This window comes from Dicentrarchus labrax, unplaced genomic scaffold (assembly GCF_905237075.1).
Source record: "Dicentrarchus labrax unplaced genomic scaffold, dlabrax2021, whole genome shotgun sequence".
NCBI classification, from domain to species: domain Eukaryota; kingdom Metazoa; phylum Chordata; class Actinopteri; family Moronidae; genus Dicentrarchus; species Dicentrarchus labrax.
Window position 1 is genome coordinate 10,838,622 of NW_026136717.1, and position 20,252 is coordinate 10,858,873.

The window sequence follows — 20,252 nt, forward strand, 5'->3', positions numbered from 1 at the left end:
CCTTCCGCTCTCTCCCAGATTTATTATGCTTTTAGTTGTGTTATATGTGATATAATTAGCGGGAGGTGCCAATAAGGCTCGCGGCTCAAGGACGTGGTCATCGCCTGGCCATCTGTCATTAATTGCATTCTCTTGTTATGCGGCAGGCAGGCCGGCAAGCGGGCAGGCCCAAGGGGAAGAGTTGAGCTGTGTGTCACAAGGCACATCACACCACAGGTGTGGATTGAACATTTATGTCACTGTGGATCTGTGCTTTAGTGGGTAAAAAATAGGACGGTGGATTTGTCCTAGAAACAAGTTAAGAACTGAGTTCTGGATGTTCTTCAGATTGCAATGTAACTTTTCGAAGAATTTATTTCTTGGATTTAGGAGGAATTCAGATTTTAGACTTGCAAAGAATGTGCAGAGGTAATATTTTATTATTATTAAATATATTTAGTAAAAATAAATTAATAATGCTTTCCACAAAAACCCCATCATGGAACAGTAGAAGCCTGTCCAATTTAGAAATGTGACATTGTCATACAGCAGCCCATTTACAGCCTTATCAACTCATTTGGCTGTGTCATCTTCATTAAGAAGCAAATGGGTGTAGAACTGCAGAGGGCAGCAATGATATGTACAAGGAAGGCCCCCGAGTGCTGTGTTATATGTGAAAGGGGAGGGGAGACCTGACTGCAAACTTTCCCATAGTGCTCACACAGCGGCAGCACGTATGACTTATGTCCACAGAGCATCCAAGCTGGCTCTTAATCTACTCTTTTTAATCAAGAATCTGGGGCTAGCCTTCTTTATGGGTTTCGTTTTATGGGCTTTACATTAGCCTGTAGTCTGATCTCTGAGTGAAAACAGGACATCACAACACCCAGAGAATACAAAGCACCTGATCTTATTTTTGCCGCTGCAGTAATGGACACGTTTCTGGAGAACGCCACTGATATTGGTGTTCCTAGTGCTTTTTAACAGCTTGTTTCTATGCCCCAGCGGCATGACAGTAACACCCTTTATCAAGAGCTGTTAAGGTGCACTGTGAAAATTTAAAAGCAGGTGTGAAAAGCTTCTTATAGGTCAAATAAACCCAGTGTCAGGCTGATGTGGTCTACTCTACAGTCGTTTAATTCAAAAATGAGTACTGTAAGCTTTTCCCACAGCCAAGAAATGTAACATGTAAAGACAACATCGAGAGCGAAATGGTAAATAACTTTCATTACATTAGGCTAAAACGCTGCAAAATTATTACTTTTAGGGGAAGTTATATCGCTTTCTGGTGTGAATTTTGTCAACTTTGCACATAAATAAAAAATATTAAATAACACCATTAAATGCTATATTACAAATATTTAATAGTAGTCGCTATAGTAATCGTGCAACTAATCAATCAATACAAGATTCTTAATTGAATAAATCTTTTAATAATAAGGCATAAGGGACCACAACTGAAGAAATTCATGAAATAAAAGTCTGCTAAAGATTTCTGTGCATGAACAACTTGTATTAGTCCACACCCTCCAGCAGTGTGTCACTGATGTTTGCAGGCTTAATGGGATTTGATCTAAATTTAGAGGGATCATGTCTCGCTTGTATTTAAAATTTGGATGGCAGATACCTGGGCAAATTGCTACTTTGCGTAGCTTTCTGACAATGTGTCATGACAAGGAAGACTTACTGCTGCCAAGAAGGACACAAGACTTGGGGTCTATTTTGGGGGAATCGGGAGGGGAACGGCACCATGTCCCGCTCTCATCAGCCAGCGCGAGTAAAAGCAAGATGGCACCCCGTGGCGTTGTTGAAGGACAGGTGGGAAGATGAGTTCCTGACACACTTTGGCATGTGTGCGCAAAATCGGCCGTCATGTCAGGGCTTGACAGTGTTCATTTTGTCAGTGAGGGTTTGACTTGACAGGCTGGCAGAGATGCAAATGATCATTTCCTGTGCCTTTTTGGTTCCATGAAAGCCAAAGGTTGGCAGGCAGGGTTGCTTAAGGATTCATTGCTGTAAGACTGGATGTCTGGTCCATCTTTGGATGGGTTGATGGACTTGTGATTGACAGACTTTTATGAGTGAACTGGCAGAATACATGCAAACGAATAGACAAGGTCAAAGTCAGCATCTTTGAAATCTCAGAGGTCTGGTGAAATTGGGACTCCTACTGTTCTGATTGGCTCAACTTCAAGCTAAAACGTGTGTAAATACCAATTTTTGCATCATAAACCATATGCATTTTTTTTTTTACTGGAAAAATACGGAATTTAACTCAATTTTCTAATTATGAATTAATTCAATAAACGTGCAAATCGGTTCATCTGAGACATCTTATGATTTGTAAATTTTTTTGAACGTTTTTTTGTTTAAGGGGATGCAGAAGAATAGGCACAGAAATGGCTCGCTGATGGGCTGGGGAATAGCAGGCTGGGATACACCATCTGGCCTATTCTGCATATTCTTTGCATTTGAATTGCAGATTGGAGGTAGACAGAAATTTTGGAATCCGAGCAGTGGCAGACTTCACAGGGAAACATACCAAAGCAGAAACAACAAACAGTTTAAAGCCGATCGTTTTAGTGAACAATGATGACAACAAAGACTAAATTAAGAACATGTGACTTTTGTTGCTAATTTTGAGCTACATGCTACATGTACTTGTTGCCTTGATGTTCAGGAGCAAATGCAAAGCGTTGCCAGTGTTTTAGCCTACATCTTTTACTGCTTGTGAGGACAGTGCATAAACACTGTCGTAGTAACTTGGAGCTTCTAAATGCCAAATGCAGTGCAATGTTTTAAGCATTCACTATTTCTTCTTAAAGGAATAGTCTATAATACTGTAGGCGAGGATAAGGACTGAAAGTGCAGGGAAACAGCTAGCCTGGCTCATTTTTAAAGCTCGACTACTAGTCCACTAGTCTTTAGTCAGGGGCAACCCTAGTAGAAACATGGCTGCTCAACAAGGCGGCCACCGTGCAAGGGGACTCCGTGGAAGACGACTCGCTGCATCTGTAGAAAAAAACGGCTCATTCTAAGGTAAGGTAAAACACGATTCTCATTTTCAGGTGAATATACACTAATGAAAACATAGTTACGCATATTATATTTCATTTCTACAAATAGATCCTCGTAAATGCAACTGGACTTTAAAATGTGCTGATTCATTTTCAGTAAGTACTGCAGATGCAATTCAACCAACCTCAAGTATGTGCACGCCATATCTATGGTTATAAACTCCTGCACCTTTATCATTAGCCTTAACCATTACAGCCATTCCATTCCCAAGGATTTGAGTTTCACATATCTGAGATGTGTGCGGAACCAAGCACTCCCATCATAGACAATTTCAAGGACTTTGTTTTACTTGACACTTTAAAAATGCCGGCCATAATGTGCAACTGTGGTCAATGTTTATGAACAACCATAAAGGCAAACTTAGTGTAGCGTCAAAGCCAAGCTATTATACAATAAAAGTTAATGTCCATGAAGAGAGAAGAAGAGAGGAGAGGACAATGCAATCATTAAATAGGAAATTACTGCTGTGTCACTCAAATGAAGGCTGTGCATAATAAGAGCATTGTAGGTTTTAGTGCATTGGTAAATGCAGTAAAGAAAAATAGATGTTTTTATATGGCCAGAAACGGAGGACAATAATGGGATTTGGTGAAAAGAAAAAAAAATAGACAAACCAAAAAGTCCATATTGTGATTTCTCAAAAGTAAAACACTTAATAACACCCCAAGGCATTGAAAAACAGATCTGTGGAATAGTTTTGAGAGGGAGCCAGAATATATGAAACTCTCAAAACTTGGCCACTGACTCAGAGCAGACATAGGAAAAATCAATAGAAACAGATGCCCTATTTTCCCTTAGTCTTGAAAACAGACATACATATATATATATATATATATATATATATATATATATATATATATATAAAAAAATCCCTATCCTCAAAGGTTAATGCCTGTTCTCTCTGCCCATGTAGGAGCACTTGAGCCTGGGGACACAAGGTCTGATGGAAACGGGAACTGGGATGGAGTGCAAATGGTCAGGAACATCTCTGGCATTTCATCCTCCTCTGGAAGTGATGCAATGCTGCCCTGACATTACCCAACCCTGAGAAGATGAATCAGGTGCATGCAGACAGAGCCAGAGCCACAATGCGGTATCTGGTTTTTGAGGCCATAAACGAGCCAGTATATTGGTGACGTCAAGTGGATCTTGATTTTCTACATGGATTTATGACTGATTTAAATGAAACGCATAAAAAAAAAAACACCATAAGCAAAAAACTTTAACTAGGGTGAAGTGAAATCAACTAGGATCAAAGTACTTGATTCCTTAAACTGTGTCTTCATAGAATTATTCAGCACTAAAAGCAGGATGCTGAGACAAAGGAAAATTCCTGGTGGGTCACAGAATATAAATCTTTTCTTGCCCTTGACCTAAAAGCTTTGTGGTATTTTAAGTTGCACGGTTTGAGAGGTGGATGCAATAAGAGGTATTATCTGAATGAGTATCCTTGGGTTCTAAGTGGGTTATGGCCACTTGATGTGGGTGGCTTTCAAGAGGCAATGCTGTGAAAATGCAGCGCTGTACGCATCCGGTATCGGCGTTAACTGTTTCTTCGCATCGGTACAAGGTCCAAGCCACTGTACGCCTTCGTGTCGACAGTAACTTCATCAAAAGAACTTTGCATAACATATTTGTTTGCCCATTACATAAAGCATAGCATCCCACGCTTCTCAATGGCATCTCCAGACCACCTACTTGTTAACAAATGCTTTGGGGAATGGTGCCTTTAAAAGAGCAATTATAAGGCACCTTCAATGTGCAAGGAAACTATAATCTCCTAGGTTTTTCAGGCCCTCAACGTGTCATATTTTGGGCTTTGATTCTATGAGCTTTATAGACAGAAGAAAAGACTTAGTGCAGACAAAGGCACAGGAGCATTCTGACCTCAGAAAAGGACACACAGCTAGCTACCACAGACAGCAGATTACACTTTATCACATTTAAAGGACTGGGACCTTGAAATAATGCACCTTTAATATAATTACCTGCCAATAGCGCAGGAAGGGAAAAAAAAAAACACACACACACACACACACACACACACACACACATCTTTTGAGTGTCACCTCATATCTGGCCTGACCCTCGGTGAGCCACTTAGAATTTCTGCTGGCGTAAAATCTTTTGTCCTGCTAAACTTGATTTTGGTTTGAATTGGGGACCTCGGGTAAAGCAAAGGCTTTTAATCCAAGACCGAACAGTTTAATTAAGTCTTTTTTCTTATCTGTAGTTTTTGATAAGGCGTGTAGAATTGGTTCAAAAGGTGTATTGATTAAGGTTAGTGTAGAGAAGTGATAATGTGGCTTATTTCAATTCTCAACCCTTCTTAAGAGGTTTAAAAACTGTAGATATCAAGGATTAAAAATGATGTTATACCGGAAAAGCCTCACTCGGTATGGGTGAAACAATTTTAGAAAAAACATTTTTAAAAAATGTAATTGTTGGCAGTGGCTTTATTTGCCTCATTTCAAGCATAGAGGCAGGGGGGTTATTTTGTTTTGTTTTGCCCTAAACAATCAGTAGCTAGCGATGTATTTATCCCTCTTACAGAATATTCAATTAAGGCAATTAAAAGCAACAGTCTTGGTAGCTATCTAAGTAGAAAGATGGGTTTTAACAAAGGAGCCCGCCCCTGGCCAAATGCACTTGTCATTACAACCAGTAACAACACATGTTGCATAAAAAGACTTAAAAACATCTAACGTATGTCTGTAAAAACAGCCTGCACAAAAGGTGAATCCTGCAACATTAATGCTGTCCTGTGAAACATTAGCTTTCTGCTGCTAAGCTCCATGTACAAGCTATTGCTATTCTTGTTGGGGTCAGCTAGATGTGTTTGACCGGCCAGATTATAACTTTATTGGCTCCCTTGGTAATGATCTGCATTAGCTCCATTATTGGAAACTATAAAACTCAGCAGAGAGTGGACTGAATCTTGTTAATATCAATTTCCTTAATGTTAAAAGCACTGAGGTAGATATCTAAGGGGAGATGTAGTGAGCAGACAGAGAGGGAAGGGGAAAGAGATGTTCTGATGCACTGCAGCAAAGCGAATGCGTATCTAATCTGACACCTAGCACTCCTGGCTAATGTCTTGGTAGGGCATAAGTGGATCATTTCTGCCCTTAGAAAATTTTCCCTGGTGCAGTTTGAAAGAAAGAGACTGAAAAATCCCAGTGCCTCTTTGCTGAACTGTGCCCCTTGTTCTCTTACTGTTCATGTAATATTTTCTCTGTCTCCAGCTTTATTGATTTCGGATTACAGTCGCTTTATGTTTCCCTGTATCCCATGCTTTGGTACAGTGAGATACCACACAACGCTGCCTGGTGTAGGTTTCCAGCTCATCGAGCCCAAGGGCTGTTTATAGACCTCTGTTGCGTTAGTTCAAATGTCAACACAAATTCCTTAACTCTACACTGCTCAGCAGCGTATGGGAAGTGTGTTTTTATATGAAACGCAGGGCAAGGTTGATGCAGGAGGTGGGAGGTGCACGGACATCCATCACATCTTTGCTTTGTCATGGCTGAAAGGAGAGTACGTCGCTGGGTGGAGCTGGGTTAGGTTACCCTGCGCACCAGCAGAGGCACAAACATCTCCAGTTGCACTGCGATAATCTGCCTCTTTTATACTCTACAAGGTCGAGATAAACGAACGACTATCTTTTAACTATTTATAGATTTATAGCTGTGCTGCGAAGGTTAAAGTACAGCACACTCACCAACTTATTCTCCTCGTGAAACTGCTTTGACTTTGGAGTGAAGCTAGACTGAATGCTTCATCAAGAGAGTGACTCACCCCTTAATGTATGCTTTCATATGTAAATGTTTGACCAATATATCATTTCGGAAGCCGTAACCACTCCTTTTAGCATTAGCCGGACTAATCACATATAGGAGGCGAGAGCCGACAATGCGGCGATGCTGCGAGTCAACAATTACCCAATGGATGGTGGAAATGACAGGGTAGACGTCAGCCGATCCTGTGTCCCCACTCGCCACGATTGATGAGTTCATTTATCTCTCCCTGGCCTGTCTCCTGCCTTTTCGCCCCTCTGTTGCTATGAAAATGAATAGCCCCCGTAAAATGGAGAAATCATGCCCTGAAAAAAACCTGTCTTTACAATACCACAGAGGCATATTTATTTCATCTTAAAGGGGAGGTTTGAGGTCACCCTCCAGTCCTTCCCCAGTGACATTTTCCAACTTGACATTCTGTGACATTTCCAGTTAAATATTGCTGATATTCCTGCAGAGGAATTAAAAGCATGTCTAAAAGGGACACCAGCATTAAAGCTCTCTCTCTCTCTCTCTCTCTCTCTCTCTCCCTCTCTATCCACCTCCCTCACTCCTCCGTTCTCTCTTCCTCTCTGTCTCTTCATCGCAAACACTCTGTATCCCTCCTCTTCATGCAGCAACAGAGGCTTACATGCACTACCTACTAAGTGTGGTTGACTTGCATCTCCAGGTATTAGAAGAAGTCATTTTAATCCAAAAGGATTACCAAAAATTCTATCACCCAGAATATACAGGAGACAGACACAAAGTGTGTGACTAGAGGCAGCTTATGATGCTATTTTGAGCAAAAATTCAAATACTAAGATGCAGTAACTTACCTAGACGCGCATGTGCAAGAGAGACAAAATAGCCTTAACGAGTGTCCTACATGGCTGTATGTAGATGGATTGGATGAAGAATCTAAATTCACTTACTGGTACTATGTCTGTAATTTAAACCAACAAGATATTTTAGGCATAAATATAACCAAATGTAAGTTTACCTAACCTATATACCTAAATACCTTTGCACCACTTTATGAACCAGGAGCTAGTTGCTCGAGTTCTTTGTAAGTTCCATGAAGCCGAGTTGCAACGTGTTGAGTAAATGGAGATTTCAATTAAAACGGGTTGCGCCAACAATTAGCGTAGCGAACTGAACGAGCTAGTTTAACCGTGTCACGTTAGCTTGCTAATATAGACTGAAAAAAATATCTGACCTGACACTTGATTAAAATGCTTAATAAGACGTTTAATAATGTTTAATGATGAGATCAACTAGGAACAACAGCCCTAAAATTACAAAAAACTTTATGTCATTAACTAACATAAGCTTCAGTAATAATGTCAGCTAAGTTAGCATATGCTCACTCTCACTATAACGATAACTACAATTCAGATATGTATTTATATAAATAAGTAATATCTACATTCACATAGGGTACGCAGGCAAGTTTATTACATCATTTGCGCCCTGAAAACAAATTTCTGGAAGTTATGATAGCGTGTGATGCTACAATGACTTCCTCTTTACATTTGATTGCTGCCAACTGATTCTTGCATTATAAATGTTTGCTAAATCCAGGCATTTCTTAAATTGAAATTAGGGCAACCCAGTTTACTGTAGTAAATCACCAGTTAGAAACAAACGCTGGTAGTTAAAAAAAAAAGTAGAAAGGGTGGTGCAGTCCAATTCGGGGCTAACTTTATTAATACACTTTGTTAGTCACTGTAATTAAAAGTGCTAATCAATGTTGACAATCACCTGTCAGCCTTAAGTCTTTTACTTCATTGCCTCCTCAGGGTTGCATGATTCAGCCTGTCACTCACTGAGAGTTACATCAGTAGAACCTCTGCTCTTAGTGGCAATGTTTTGTGCATACAAGGTCCTTTAAGTGTTTCCTATTGATTCATTTGGCCATTAGCTCCGGTGCACCACAGAATCCCTAAAAGCTATTACTGACATACTATCAACTGTCATTAATTTAGTTTAACAAAGCACCTTTTTAGTTCAGTCATCATGATTCACATCTTTTCCCACACTAATATGATGTGAGCATGAACTGCTGCTCCCATTGTTCGAGAGTGATGTTTGCATGTCACAACACATCAGTATATAATGTGTTTAGGTATCTTAATCTAGCAAAGACGGAAGAAAAACATTACTCCACATCAGTTATTTAAAGTATCCTTCTTTGACTTTGTTTGGGTCATGATTATGACTGTTAATACCAGTTTTAATAAATGTCATGCTTTTATTTGTAGGCCTGTATTTCAACAAGCAGAATCAAGAAATGTTTGTACATAAATCTACTATTTCTCACCGCTACTAGAAATATGGTTGAAGTTCGGAGCCACAAAACCAAAACAGTGAGCTAAAAAATACTAAAATGCTTCATAGAACTGAGGAGAGCTACAGTTTGGTGATAATTCTCTGTGGGGTTGTCACTACGAGCAACCCTTTTCACGTCACACACTGTTATCTAAACCTTTCTTAGTATAAAAATATGAGTAGAGCAGCTTTAAATTAATGGGTTGTATTTGGGTAGTTATATGAAAAGTTACATTGACAGTTATAAGTTGCTTTCTACACTGCGACTTGACTTTTGCCTTTTTTTTTTTTTTTTTGTCACTTTGCTCTTTTTGTCCTTGGTGGCACAGCCAGGCTCAGTATCCTGCTCGGACTGATTCATGCGCCACGTCTCCACTCCCCACACATCATCCAAACTCATCACACAGAATCTCTCTGTAAATAATCCATGATAAATATGGTACTACACCCACCTATAAATCTTTGTCATTAGAGGCCTCTGGATTTCATTTTCTACTTCCTTTGCCAACCAGATAATGATCAGTGCCTAGGGTTGCTGAGAAAAACCATAAATGCACAGAATTTCAAGGCCCTTAAATTGTACCTTTTATCGGTGGCTGAATTTTAACTTCCACCGCCGCTCGAGTCTGCACAGTCAAGCATTTTAACATTTGGACGCAACCACAGAATCAGATCTGAGGCAGGAGATAGTAATTGATTGTAATCAAAATGTAAAGTAAGCCTGTGCCGTCTCACTAATGGATTTAATAGTTTATTTGACTGGAGAGGTGAATCAATCTTAAGATATTGACCACAGGATCCTGAAGGATTAAAGATGGGCCAGGGGGTCGCAGGGCAGACCAGTGTGTCTGCTGCGAGAAGGCTAGTGCTTGGATAAAGTCCCGGGTTCTAAGCAGTTTAGCATATTGAATGGAAATTAACCTTCCTCTGAGGGAGAGCCCAGGACAAGCAAATCCTCTTTCATTTGTTAATTCATTCATTAGTCCAGGAATGACAAGACTACTAAAGACACTGTGATGCTCAGTTTGCAAAAGTTTGCCAAAGTTTGCCAAAGACAAAATTCCTTCAGTAACTTACAGGGAGCTGTTTACCACATTCTGCAAGTAGGACGTTATTAATATTGAATAGATTTCATTTTGAAATGCAAACACGAAAGATTAAAGTGTTTATAGCCTCACTGTGGCTGAATAAAGGGCTTGCCATCAAAATTATGTGTGCTCTCTCCATTGCCAGGTTCCACTGTGAATATTTCCTTGAGGATAATGCAGGATCAAGTGCTCATGATACTGACATAGTAAGCACGGTGGTGATGGAGGGTGTCAGCAGTTAGTAGCCCTCAGCGGAGCACAAACAATAACTTCTCTTTCAGCCAGTGTCAGAACCAATCAATGGCACAATTAAAGAAACAAAACACAAAAAAGATCTAGCGAATAATATATGAATTAGGAGCACTCGCCGTCTTCAGCTTGCATCCGTGGGTATATATGCATGTGGCATATTTGCTCAGTAAATGGAGATAAACCACCGACCTATCTATTTACGTGCTGTTGGTGCTGGCACCCGACCATGCAATCAACACAGAGCACTCGCTTCAGTTTGCAAAATTAGAAGTGAAATTTTTGATTGTGCCATTAAAGAGGGCCCTCATTATGACTTGGCAAGGACAATTTGCATGCTCTATTCCACAGAATCTGAATGAGGCTCCAATCAATTATACTCATTATCCAGGCAACTGATTGGTATGTGGTCAGACACGCACCCTGCCGAGGTACCGCCGTGGTTACCGGGCAGGCTAACAACACACGTACACACGATAATAGAAGAAGGGAAAAAAACATAACTTCAGCAGCTGGCCTCTTTCTTACATGTGTGCAAACATGCCTCCCCACCCCTTCAGCACACACACACACACACACACACACACACACAAGACAAAGAACCTATGCATGTGTGATGCATGATGATGCTGCTGTACCAAGTTAATTAGCTGTTTAAAGCATTTTAAGTGGGGTTTCTTTGTTTTGTTGTTTCTCACCCCCAAAAATGTGCCTGTGTAAATGTGTTCATCCACCCGGGGCTGATATGCATATTGAAACTGATGAGGACAAATGTGCAAAACCTCTGTTCCATATTAGATGTTGAATTGATACAAGAAGGGGCATGGCGGAATGGTTGGAATTATTATCACGTCAATAAGCATATTTTCTGATACATACATGTTTACATGTGTGAGGATTGGGAAGATGTATGCAGATATAAACATCTGTGTGCATGAACCTAAAAACCTGTGCATTTTCTTCCCATATTTGATTCCTTTTCCCATATGTGGTTGTAGTGATACTATAGATTTTCACACTGCTCTTTGACATGTTTGAACATTTCCAGTGTATTTGTTGATATGGCAGTGGCTTTTGATGCTTCTGTATGTATCCAATACTATTTTATAATATATTATTTTCCACTTTTCTCTCTTATATACCATTGTAAACTTTGGGTTTTGTACTGTTGGTCAGACAAAACAAAACATTTGAATTAGGCAGGAAAAGATTAATCAGTAATGAAAATAACTGTTTGTTGCAGCCCTTGCGTTATTGGTAGTCATCCTTATGACACTCACCTGAGTCTGTTTAAATCATCTGAAATATTGACATAAGTAGTCGACGGTGTTGCAAGTTCATTAGGAGATACAGATTTCTGAAACAATCAATCTGATGCTCAAAGTTAGGAACAGAGTAATCTATCATTCATTATGTAAGACCAAACTCTTAAAACTCTAACTTTGTTTAGTGAGTGTTAAGTTTGTGTGAAGTGGTGTGCAGAATGACAAGCAGCACGACTGCATCGTAATCTAAATAATCACAATTATCATCCCTTGAATCCTCATACGCATCCTCCATTCTTCTCAACAGTGAAACTATCTGTGCATAACTGGCAGAATTTTATTGGACATGTGTTGTTGTCAGTGTATTTTGGGGTCAAAATTTAATTTAGCTGAGCTTTGGTGGAAAACCAGCATATTATCTGCCGCTATGTGGCTCTGTGCAATGTTGAGCTTGTACTTTTACCGTTCTTCCACCATGCTGGCTCAAGATAGGGGCATTGACACCGTACTTTCTCCTCTGCACTTGCAAGAGGAGGGTAAAGCTACAGAGTCACAATCTGTAATTACACCGCTATGTGTCACTAAATCCTACACACTGGCCCTTTAATGTACCGTTTGTACTTTAACCTCTCTTCCAACAATGTGACATTGTATAATTCAGTATTGTTTTTATCAAGGAATACAATGATGTACTATAACTGCAGGCAGACGTTAAAAAAAGGTTGCTCCCGCCCACACACTGTATCTGTATAGTAGATGAGAGAAGTTTCACCCACCACCCAAGTTTAAATATTAATAATAACGTTAGTAACGACCTGTGTTTGTCTGAGTTCTTGTAGCTTCAGAGGAATCCCCCAGTGAGCCTCCCCTACCAGCCAGGAGAAGTGCTTGCGAACATAGTGCCCACCGACACTTTGCCAACTTGAGGAATGCCTTGGCAGTTTAGATAAGGTTTCCTTCGCCTTGTGGTAGCCTAACCAGACTGCTCTCCTGCCACCGGCTCAGCCAGGCTGCAGGGCAATATTTGCTCTCATGAGTATCTCCAAGATCATGCTGCTATTGGCAGGTTAAATGACTGGACAACAGCCAAACGCACGACGGCCCGCCACAAATCAGCTCACCCCTCTGGCAAAGAAAGGCACAGTCGGGGGAAGAAGGCTTCATTTCAGTGTTTCTGGGCGGAAAAAAACATGGTGGCCTCAGTAATCAATGCTGGATTAACCTCCCTCGTCAGAGAGATATTTGCAGCCTCGATTTAAGCTACCACGCTCATGTTTTGTGCATTAAACCACAAATACCATGATTGCTTTGCCTATTTGCGCTCGTCTATAGAGAGTTGTTCTTGTTGACAGAGCTATTAGTCTCAGAGATACCACAAAATTCATCATACTCACCCTGCGGTTGTTTCACAAATTCATCATTTCATTACTTTTCCACAGAGGGTGGCGGTTGGGAGGGGGCTAGTGGAGACACCATGTTTGCGATAACATCAAATTCCCTGAAGAAAACAAAACAGTGGTGGGCTGTTAGGGTGTGGCGCTAAAATAAATTCTCCAAGTAATCGGCAAAACAATGGATGGAATTACTATGTAAATTCATGAGTGCCACCTTAAAAGGTTTTCATTATATCTTGATCAGAAAGCCATTTATCTCAAGGCTCTCAATAAGTCTGCCCCCCTAATCTGCCGGACAGATAATTAATATCTGCTTATTGAGTAAATGAAAGTCATTATCTTGATTTTCTTCAGATAATTTATCTGTCTGTGCTTCACAGTGAGGACACTTTATAGTGCGGGCCATTTGACCTCAGCAGGTATTAATTACAGTCTTAATATATGCTGTTGGCTTTTCGGACATAATCAACAGTAAGGTCAAAGTGCTCGATAGAAAAAAACGTCTATACAAACACCGTTAAAACAATACATGAAGACCATTCGTGTGTATCTGTACATATTCAACAGAACTCCTAGTTTGTTAATAGTCTGAACCTGTTTCTCCTCATCTTGTGAACATGCATCACAACTGCTCCTCTTTTCTTCTATAACAATGCCCCCACATCACTAAAAAGCCCACTCTCAAATGTAGATCACAACTCACAGCGCACGTCAGGATGAGAAACCATGGCAACCAACATACATTCACAGACTACATACGGGCAGTTAATAAATGGTTTGCTGCATTAACAGCGTCTCAAAAGAGAGGATGTAATTTGGAAATGTGTTTTTAAATAATATTATAATGACTGATTTTCACATCTCACATTTACATAATAAATGCAGCTATGGCCAACTGGTATTTCAGAGCTCACACTCTAAATGTCAGGCACTGATGTGCATGAATGGTCACTGATTCAAATAATTTTGGACAACTTTAAAGCTGATATTGATGGAAACACTGCATAACAAAATTTAATTGGTCACTTCTAGTATATGTGAATACAATGCTAAATTAATAATAATTTTGCTTTTCTCATAAATGAGGGCTATTTAGAAAAAAAGAGGAGATTTAATCCTGGATGATTTCAATTGTAAAGCGAGTCAAAAGAAATTCACAGATTGGTGCTTAAAAAGGCCAGCAACATTTGGGAACACTTCAAATGAATACATTTGAAGGATAAGACTGAGGAAACACACTGTATGTTTCTGATTTAGGTTTAAAGAATATGTATATTTTCACACCACACAGGAGTGTTTAAATGTTTAAAACTGTATCTCTTTAACATACATTTGTACTTTTATTCCTCTTCGTACTTGGGGGATTTGGTTCCGCTGAGAAGAGCAGCAGCGACTCTGTATCCACATCCTGCTGTGAGCCCTCAGGGGTGAGTGGAGTCTGTTGTACTTATCGCCCAGGTGGACATCCAGCCAGAGAGGCTGCCTCGGCCAGGCCAGGCGCCCCCGCTGGCAAGCCTCTGGCCTGGTGCCTTGGCTCGGCTGCTCCTTGTCGTCTGGCTCAGCGGGTGGGCTGCGGGTGGTGCCCGCTGATGGGGGTTGTCCCTCTGCCCAGCAGAGACAGGGGTGGAGATAAAAGCAATGTGACTCCTCATCTAATGGGCCGAGGCATTACCGTGAGATTGTGCAACTGATGGTGTTGTTCACACTTATGTGCAAAGCCAAGCAAACATACAGTTGGTGGCTGGCAGAGTTGCGTGGGTTTTTCACGCCTCAGGCTTAAATTTAAACCCACTGTACAGTAGTAGCCATTGTAGCCGTCCTCCTTTTATTTAGCATCTGCCCTACATTAATACTGCAGACAATTCTTTGTTGCATGTTACAAGTAAATCAGTGCTGTCAAACAAAACTCAAGTACTTACTCAAGTCGAGTAAACTTCAGCATTAGAAGCAATAGCAAACCATCATATAGCAATGCTTCTAGCAGGTACATGTGGCAATTGAAGCCACATTTATAGGCTATAAATAGCAGGTTTACTAATTATGCTTCTTTTTTTTTCTGTTACCTGGCTGTATATTTAACAAATAAGAGTGGTAGCAATCATCTCAACTAACTCTTGACAAGAAAAAATCTGTAAGCTGTTCCTTGGATATGGAACTGGGGCCATAAGATAATTAGCATAGCACAGCATAAAGTCAGAGAGCAAAGAATAACAGCGAACCAGGCTTAAAAATGCAAAAGCATGCTGGCTCCTGCTTAAAAAACGTAAAGTTGGAAACAATCTTCACATGTAATTCTCGGTTAAAAAAAATAAACCGAATAAGTGTACTTCCCAAAATGTCAAGCTATCCTTTTAAAAATGCCAAGAAAATCATGCTCACCACAAGCAAACTGAAGTCCATGTCATATGAATGATAACTCTGCCCAGAGGCGAGAGGCAAAGCCAAACCTGTCCAGCATTTTCTGTCACTTAACCATCTCTGCCCTGTCTGCAGAAGTCAGAACTTGAAAGATAACACAGATTCCTAATAATTTTTTTTTTTTAATGTAAGAAGCAGTCAGGCTGCGAGAGAGAGGGAGATGAAAAAGCTGAAGAGAGAAGCCCGTGTCTCTATACAAAGCAGATGTTTGGCTTGTCTCATGTTAAGGAGCTATGTGATATTTAGGATCTCCTCTGTCCTATCTGCCAGGCCCCCTCGGGGATGAAGGGTTGTGGGGGTTGGTGGTGATGGTGGGCAACACTTGCCAGAGACTGACAGGAAGCTTTATCTCGACATCTCTGTCACTCACCCGCATTAGACCTTCCCTCTCCGTTCGGAGAGCTGTCATGCCACAGTTTGCCGCTCAACTCCTCTGCGCCCCACCGCCGTCACCTCCCCCTTGTTACGTAACCTGTCACCCCTATCGCAAAGACCCATCAGAAACCCAAGGCCTTACACACACACACACACCAGAGCACGGCAGCTGGAATGAGATCTGACTGCTGCGAATGCGCGCAGTAAAGGGCGCTATAGAATATGTGGGTGAATGAGGTCCATTGCAGTGATAATACTGATCATACAGTGCTGGAGTCCAAAGCAATTTCCTCTTCTCTCCCCAGCACCTCCGCCTCTGTATCGGACATAACATCCTGAGACGGCGGAGATTGGTAGCCAGGATGCTGAATTTTTCATGAGGCAGGAAAGGTTAGATAAGATCCTCCCACGTATTGGAGATAGTGCACTTACAGATCTGTCTTTGGAGCCGAATGGTGAAAAAATAAATTTGAATGGCTTAGATTTTGAATGTGACCCCGTCGCTAAAAAGAACATTCAGAGATGAAAAGTTTCTGAGCTCGGAAAGTGTCAAAACAAGTATTGAAGTGGCAGATCTGAGACAAAATGCTTTCTACCTGTCAGGATGGCTTTCATTGTGTTGCTCAGGCAGCCATGACTCAAAGAAATAAGGAATTTAGTGTCAATTAAAAAATGTTCTGCATTCAAGTAGTGTATTTTACATGCATTGCATTCTAAACGCTACCAGTCACTACCTCTGATTTTTCATATTTTCCTCATGTTACATTTAAAAGCTTCAGTGTTGCTTTCTTATTTTTATTCTTATTTTTTTAATATATATCTATTTTATTCTATCTGCTCATTTGTAAAGCAATTTGAATGGCCAGTGAGTATAAACTGTGCTACATAAATAAACTCGCCTCGCCTTTATTTACAAATTACAATAGGTTACCTGACAATTACAATGATTGTATAGCATAAATGAAATATGGCTTTGAGTTTAAAAACCCCCCACACTAAATAGCTACTTAGAGGGAAAAGGAGATGTATTCTGATTACAATTACAATGCAATTGTTGTTATAATTTCCCATTTGCACGGAAGAGGTAGAAAATAATTATAAAATAATCACAAAAGAAATAATAAGCCAAACCAACAGTGTGATTGTGTGAGTAACACCATTGTTCAGGTAATGGAATCAAGAACTGAAATTGAAATATATTGGATATTAGAGGAAAAAAATCTATGCTGTCAAAAGACTTTCTCCCTCATTTCGTTTTATTTATTTAGAATTTGGTTTAGTTTACTTCATGATATATCTACTCCATCAACCAGTGTTTAATAGTGTGGGTACAGGATTATTGTCTGCAAGCTTCCTGTTTTTTCTCTATGACTGATGATAGAGAAATGTCTTACTTTTAAACCAGAAGCATGACCCATGGAGATACTTCTGTTTTACTCGAGATGGTTTGTGGGGGGAGAAGATTACAGGCTGAGAAATGACCACAAAGCCACACTAGGAGGGAATCCAGCACAGAGATTGGAGTTTGATGGAGGGAAAGGCTTGATGGTAGGCCTGGTAAACGCTCCCCTGGGATTTCTCCAGGCAGACATCTACAAATATTTCCATAATCACCGAAAAAAGCCCAGTGAGTGCCAGACCCAAAGCCCACATGTAGCAGACAACATGTTTGAGCTCTTAACCGTAAAGGTCAGTAGCTGCTCCTCAAACACGGATAAAAAAGCCACGTTGCCGTGCCGCGGGTTGCAGTCTTTCCTGGACAGGAATGGGCTTCTCTTTCTTCCTCCACAACCAAGACAAGATTAAAATCACAAGGCCAGAGGAGTGTGAATCATGGTTTTCACTCAAACTTCCAAGCAGTGTATAGGTCTTTTTTTTTTCTTCTTTTTTTTACTTGGCAATAATTTCATGCAATTTTGCGAGTTTGTTTTGGCCCAAATCATTTAAGAGTTTTTGTGTTTGTGTGCATGCATCCAACATAATCATCTGGTCACATTCAGCTACCTCATTTCCCTGCTGGCACACAGTAGCCCACCTAATCGGCTCAATCTCAGCTCCAAGCTCTCACTGCCTCACTGGAGGCCCCTTCAGTTGAGGACATGTTTTGACATGCAGGTCAGCACTAAATAAAGCTTGCATGACACTTGCAATAATCAAGAAATGGCATTCCATTTGTGTTAAACTCTTGCTTGTTGAGCTGACCATTAACTGACTATGACTCATCACCACTTGTTTGGTGCCTACAGTGACGTGTGCCAACTCTTTTGCAAATAATGATTAAATTACTTTTATTGGAGGGAGCTTTTCATGTTGCGGGATAAAAATGACCTTTGAGTGCTTTTCAGAGCTGAAGAGTTGTCAAAGCATAATGTGGGAGGGTGAGTTGATGGGTATGTAATTTATGCCGGCCTGAAAAGTCTGTAAATTCTAAACTTTATAAAAGCTGTTCTTCACATTAAAAAAAAATCAGTTTTTGTCATGGCCCGTTGGTACACAAAAAAAACAAAATTTTTAATCATTCTGTTGAACAATTCAGGATTATGTTAAAGAAAAAAAAAAACTCATGTCAGTTCACTCCACAGAGCTTGTAACCTAAGCTCATTTTACCATATTAGGGTTTCCTTTGATAATGGTTGGAACTGCCAAATCAAGGGCTGGTAAATATTCCAGAAGTGCAGGTATTCACCTCCTCTGACACTCAAGGACATATTTAGCACAAGCAGGCAGGGGAGCTGGGCGAGAGTCGGCACAACTCGTTTGATGACCCCCGCAAACGTGCTTTGATAAATATGTATGCGCTAGTAATGTTTTGTGCAGTCGGGCAAGGTTACCATACAAAGGTGAGCATTTGTAAATCCGGAATGGACACAGGTCATGTTGTTGTATGTGGCGATCAGACAATCCCCCCCTTGCTGAATAAAGTGACCTCAGAGAGGGTGTAATCCTTTGTCCCTGCCTGCGGGTATGGTCGGGTTGTACATTAACTGGAGGTGTCACACACATCAGAGTCTGCGTTAGTGATACTAAGCAGCTGTGTGTGTTGTTTTAAGCAAATCAGTAGACATTGTTGATTAATAATATAATCTTATGACTGTTAAAACACGTGCTTCTTCTGAGCTGTTAATATATGTTCAGAATGAATAATTATAAGGAGTGGATTTCCAATTTTCATTTCAGGTTGGCAAAAAAACCCAGATTCACTTTGTTGTAAGCCTCACAAATCTCTTATCTAATCTTGTATCTCTCCTTGCTCTTTTTGTACCGAAGACCAATGTACCAACCACTCGGGTACTTGTCGTCCATTTCGCCAGTTGAAATGAAAAACATTGCCAGCGGTAGATTATATCAGCTGCGGCTAATAAACAATATTCTGTAGCCAACCTGTTCAAAGACCAAAATGAAACTGATGGCTGCTGTCTACTCAATAATATGCTCTCCGCACGGCTCTGCCAAACATCAATTTTTAGTTAAAAAAAAAAAAAAAACACACACACTGCTCTCTAACATCACTCTACAATCATGAGTGGACTGTGTGTTTCTTTGCAGCTCAGCAAGGACAAACAGAGTGGCGGGGCCAATGTTTGTGACATCACTGAAGTCATATTGACTGTGACATCACTTACGCCACACTGCTTGCGACACCATTGCATTCAAAATGGCTGTGACATCACAGGTTGTCCTATTGCTTGCGACATCACTGAGCTGTTAAGATGCGTGGTGTGTATGTGTCATCTTTTTCCGCTGCTATCGCCGGTGCGCCGTTTAAAAAAAGTACAAATGCCATGAATAATTTAAGTTTCCTGCTGGCAGTCTCAATATAGAACCTTGAAATAATATGTTTATTTAAAGTTTATTATATAATTTTATTTATTTTTTTTTTAGAATGTAATATTGTATGTGGACAGAAGAGTCCCCTATTTTCATCACTTTGGCGGTACATGGCCTTCTCAAGTCCCAAGGGGGTAATCACTACATTTCCCACTGATGCCTGCTTGGCTAAGCAGTTTTAATACACAAATCAATTTTGCATTACCCCCTTCTGGCTGTGAGTGCTCATAGTGTGAGGGCCATGAAAAATTGATGGGCCTTAGCATGCAGATTGCAACCCCAGTGAATCTTAAATCTGGCCAGGTCTTTTTTTTTTTTTTAACAAGACAATGTCAAAGAGGGTGGGTTGACTGTTTGTTTTGCTTGTAAAACTGTTGTTCTGCTTCTTTTTTTTTTTTACTTGGGTTGAAAAGAGAGACAGCTGCTCCAGTGGAGATACAATGTTAAGAGGCACAGCATGAGGAAGTATGA